Below are 5,845 nucleotides of genomic sequence, written 5' to 3'. Positions count from 1 at the left end.
TTAATTTAGTTTGGAATAATTGTTAATTTGATTAATATGCAATTAGTATAATTTTACAAAGCAGCGGAGGAGCAATGGAAGTTAAGGATGGCGTATAGCTTCACAAAAGCAATGGATAGACATGCATATTTGTGTGCGTGTGTGTGTGTGTGTGTGTGTGTGTGTGTGTTATACACCAAAACATATAAACAAAACTAAACATCGACATTTAATTTAAAAAAATACATATATATCAAAATAGAAATAAACAGTTTCTCAAATATATTCATGGTTTACAATTTAGCTTTATTAAATAGTAATTCATCCATTCATTCATTCATTTTCTTTTCGGCTTAGTCCTTTTATTAATCCGGGGTCGCCACAGCAGAATGAACCGCCATCTTATCCAGCGCGTTTTTACACAGCAGATGCCCTTTCAGCCACACCCCATCTCTGAAAAAAAAAAAATTTAATTTATTTATTATATTATTTATTTTCATTTAGACTAATTTAATAATTATAAAATTGATTGAAAAATTTAAGATTAATAAAAATAAAATAGGTTTTAATGCCTAATCATCAAATTAATAAATGTAATTATTTTATAATTAATTTATTTTAGACTGAATTTAGTTAAATACTTTGGAATAATTAAAAAATATTCTAATAAAATAGTAACGATTAGAGGTGAGTTTTATGGCCCCATTCATTAATAATTTATTTATTATATTATTATTAATTTTAATGTATGCTGAACTTTAGTAATTATTAATAAGTTACTACTTCCATACATTTAATACACTATTCCACTAAGATGCTTTTTAATAAAACTATTTTAAATATATTTTTAAAATTAAATTAAAAACTTTAAATAAAATAAAATAATGTTTTAATATTAATCTTTAACTATTTAAACAACATACAGTACTTTGTGTGAGGTACTGTATACTCATTAAATGAAATAAAAAATAGTGATTATATTTAATGATATTTTAAAGGATAAAATATTCTTTTTAACAAATGGCTGATACTTGATACGTGAGATATTTAAAATAACAATTAACTTGTATTTTGGCGCCAAACTGTAATCTTTGTTGTAATTATGTTCAACTAGATTGTCGGCATGAATATATTATTGAACGCTGAGACATTTTAGTGGGTTTCTTCTAAATCATGGTCAAAATGTATAGCAATTTTTATGTATGATGTATGATAGCAATTTATTTATTTATTTATTAATTTATTCATTCATTCAATCATTGGTTTAGAAAAAATAGATGAAACAGCACATATTATAATGGAAATAATGTTATTATCTGCTTTACTCTTATTATTTCGATGCTTGAAACCCCCATTTCATCGACACATATATTTTCCCATATATAGATTTTTTTCCTATATTTAGAGTCATGTTTCAAACTAATTAATTAATTAATTATCAATTACTATTAATATAATGTATATATATATTTGAATCATATATGAGTGGTAGTAAAACAATGATTTCTTTGGCCTTGTGCTGAGTGATGTGTTGTCAGTCTGCATGGGTTAAATGTCAGTGGAGCAGCTGATTTTTCAGGGGGTTCAGAATCGTCACACCTCTGGTAGGATCTCGAAAACACACACACAACACATTATCTGTGCAATAACACATTGAAATAAAATCAACAACAGTAAGCATCTTTAAACTGGGCTCTATAAGGTTCATGGAGTTTCTGGAATATCATGATTTTTTGGAATATTATGAAATTTCTGGAACATCATTGGTTTTTTGACATATCGATTATCATAGATTTTTTTTTTATATTGTGGAATATCATGGACTACCATAGAATATTATGGAAATTCTTGAACAATAGAATTTCTGAAATATCATGAAATTTTTGGGATATTATAGAGTTTTTAATTATCATGAATTATGATTTTTATTTTTAGAATTTTTGGAATATTATGGATTATTATAGAACATTTTGAATATTAGGGGATTTCTGGAGCATCCAAGACTTTTTGGAATATTGTGGATTATTATAGACCTTTTTGAATATCATGACATTTTTGGGAATATGGACTATCATAGATATTCTGCAATATTATGGAATTTTTGGAAGATCATGGAATTTTTGAAATATATATTTTTGGAATATTATGGAATTTGTGGAATATCATGGACTAGCATAGAATATTTTGAATATTATGATTTTTTGTAATATCATGGATTATCATAGACTGTTTTGAATATTATGGAATTTCTGCAATATCATGGAATCTTCATAATATCATAGTTTATCATAGACTTTTTGTATATTATGGAATTTTATGGAATTTCTGGAACCTCACAGATTTTTAGAATATCATGGAATTTTTGAAATTGTATTGATTATAATAGACTTGTTTTAGAATATTGGGGAATTTGGGGAATTTAAGGAATTTCTGAAATATCATGGCGTTTCTGGAATATAAATGAAGTTTTAAAGGTCTATTCCAGACATTGAAACTCCGGGATTTTTGTGCAAGTAATGGAAGATAATTTTTCACTTCAAATGTAGACAGAATTTTTTTTCCTGTACTGTATTTATTGTGTTGTTTCAGATGTTTCGTCTGTTGTCATGACTATTTTTCTCTGCCATTTTATTTCAATTTTTTATTTTCAATCCCATTTGTCAATTAAGCACAGTTTGCAGGCTGTACCTGTTAAAACACCCGTACCTCACTGCATCTGTTTCAAATTCAGATCTATTCAAATTCATTTTCCTTCAACTTTGTCCCTTTATTCATCAGGAATCGCCACAGCGGAATGAACCGCCAACTATTCCAGCTTATGATTTTCACCGTGGATGCCCTTCCAGCCACAACCCAGTACTGGGAAACACCTATACACACTCATTCACACACACACTCATACACTACAGCCAATTTAGTTCATCAATTCCCCTATAGCGCATGTGTTTGGACTGTTGGGGAAACCGGAGCACCCGGAGGAAACACACGCCAACATGAGGAAAACATGCAAACTCCACACAGAAATGCCAATTGACCCAGCCGAGACTCAAACCAGAGGCCTTTTTGCTGTGAGACCACAACACTGAGCCACCCTAATTCACATTTATTGTAATTATAATTGAAGAATAATTTTAAATATTTTATATACATTAAATATAAACAGTGCTCAGCATAATCGAGCACCGCCCATTTTGAAAATGAATATTTTTATCCCTTTTTCAGTGAATATAGCTCATAGATTTTGGTGCATTTAAACCAAACAGATTTATTAAACGGATATACTTATTAAAATAATATTTTAGTCACCAAACATATTTAGAAATAGAAAGATAATATATTTAAATTCATGCAAAATATTGCAAAACAAATGTACAATCTACAAAAATTCAGCTAAATTTGATGGATATTTTTTGCTTCTTGATTTTTGCTCTTTTTATTTTATATAATATTTTTCCCTAGGAAATTAATTTGGACTATACAGTATATTTTTGGAGCATTATTCTGTTCGATTAGCTGCAGATTTGGCTTCAGTACTGAGTAATTGAATGTAGATGCGCAGATATATTACTGTAAAGCTACAGAAACTATGAATGTAAATGAGAGATCTGGTAGCGCTGCACTCATATACAGTATGCTGAGCACTGTATATACAGATGCGGAAACCATATATTGTGCATCACTAGTGTACTGTGTTTGTGTGATGAGCTGAATGATCAGTGTGTGTGTGTGTGTGTGTGTGTGTGTGTGTGAATGCGGAGCCTCTCACAGACCCAGCGTCTCTTTTTTTCTCATGCGTAACTGATGCACAAAATGTCTTCACCGCGGTACTGATGGGAAGCGTGTGTGTGTAGTGTACACGGCGTCAGCACGTACTCAGAGGGATTGCACGTGTGTCACGTCATCATGTCGGAGCAAAACTACTACACTGTCTCCATTACATCTGCCAGCTTTGGAGCTTTCTAAGCAAAGTTTGCAAACGGAGGTAAATATGCGGAGGTAAATATGGGCTTTTCTGTGGCTGTAGGAGCTGTGTTTATTTTTTTAGAAATATTTCAAGAGAAATTTGAAGGGTTTTTATGTGCATTTGCTTGGAAGTGAATAAAAAAATGTACATAATTTATGAAAATGTACTTATGACTATAAATTACTTATCACATTCATATTGTTTGCTTTTTCTTCACATATACAGTATTTATTATTTACATTTTTATACTTTAACTTTGTCAAATCTTTTCATATTTTACTGCATGATTACATTTCTTTGCATGCTTACTTATTTTGACAATTTTTTAACATACAATATGAGTGTATATTGCTTAATTTACTCTCTTATATGCTTTTAAATGCTTAAATACTTTAAATAATAAAATCTTAAGAGTATATGAGTGTGTATTGCTTATTTTACTCTCTTATTTATTTTTAAATATTGTCTTAACACACAGTATGAGTGTATATTGCTTAATTTACATTATCATTATAAAATAATTTTAACATGCAGTATGAGTGTGTATTGCTTAATTTACATTATTATATACATGAAAATAATTTACAGTATTGTTTATTTTTAAATATTGTCTTAACACACATTATGAGTGTATATTGCTTAATTTACATTCTTATAAATCAAAGTCAAGTCAAAGTCAGCTTTATTTCCAATTCAGCCACATGTACAAGACATATAGAGAATCGAATAATAATTTAAGCATAATATATAGAATAATAATTTAAGCGAATAATACTTACCAGTATACAGTATGGGTGTGTATTGCTTAATTTACATTATTATATACATTATTATTAATTTACATTATTATACATTATTACATTACATTATTATATTTACATTATTATATTATATTATATTATTATTAATTTACATTATTATATACATTAAAATAATTTACAGTATGGGTGTATATTGCTTAATTTACTATTTTAAATTCTTTAAAATGCTTAAAGACTTTAAATACTAAAATAGTAAGAGTATATGAGTGTGTATTGCTTATTTTACTCTCTTATTTATTTTTAAATATTGTCTTAACACACAGTATGGGTGTGTATTGCTTAATTTACATTATTATATACATTATTATTAATTTACATTATTAAACATTATTACATTACATTATTATATTTACATTATTATATTATATTATTATTATAGATTAACATTATTATATACATTAAAATAATTTACAGTATGGGTGTATATTGCTTAATTTACTATTTTAAATTCTTTAAAATGCTTAAAGACTTTAAATACTAAAATATTAAGAGTATATGAGTGTGTATTGCTTATTTTACTCTCTTATTTATTTTTAAATATTGTCTTAACACACAGTATGAGTGTACATTGCTTAATTTACATTTTTATAAACAATTTTAACATGCAGTATGAGTGTATATTGCTTAATTTACATTATTATATACAGGAAAATAATTTACAGTATTGTTTATTTTTAAATATTGTCTTAACACACATTATGAGTGTGTATTGCTTATTTAACATTCTTATAAATAATTTTAGCATACAGTATGGGTGTGTATTGCTTAATTTACATTATTATATACATTAAGATAATTTACAGTATGGGTGTATATTGCTTAATTTACTGTTTTAGATACTTAAAAATGCTTAAAGACTTTAAATACTAAAATATTAAGAGTATATGAGTGTGTATTGCTTAATTTAGACTCTTATTTATTTTTAAATATTGTCTTAACACACAGTATGAGGGTATATTGCTTAATTTACATTCTTATAAATAATTTGAACATACAGTATGGGTGTGTATTGCTTAATTTACACACTTAGATACTTTCAAGTATTTTCTTAGCATACAGTATGGGTGTGTATTGCTTAATT

At 27.3% G+C, this 5,845-nt stretch overlaps 1 long non-coding RNA gene across 1 annotated transcript in view; it reads left to right on the top strand.

The window, feature by feature from the left end:
• Positions 1-4,352, top strand: part of LOC147841917 (uncharacterized) — a 202,366-nt gene extending 198,014 nt beyond the window's left edge. Inside the window, exon 3 of the long non-coding RNA XR_015503030.1 lies at positions 2,758-4,352. This is a non-coding gene — a long non-coding RNA (uncharacterized LOC147841917). The remainder of the gene's footprint in view (positions 1-2,757) is intronic.
• Positions 4,353-5,845: the final 1,493 nt, after the last annotated feature.

The sequence above is a fragment of the Danio rerio genome, chromosome 11 (genome assembly GCF_052040795.2).
Source record: "Danio rerio strain M-AB ecotype USA chromosome 11, GRCz13ab, whole genome shotgun sequence".
Taxonomy (NCBI): Eukaryota; Metazoa; Chordata; class Actinopteri; order Cypriniformes; family Danionidae; genus Danio; species Danio rerio.
This window is presented reverse-complemented; position numbering and strand designations above follow the sequence as displayed.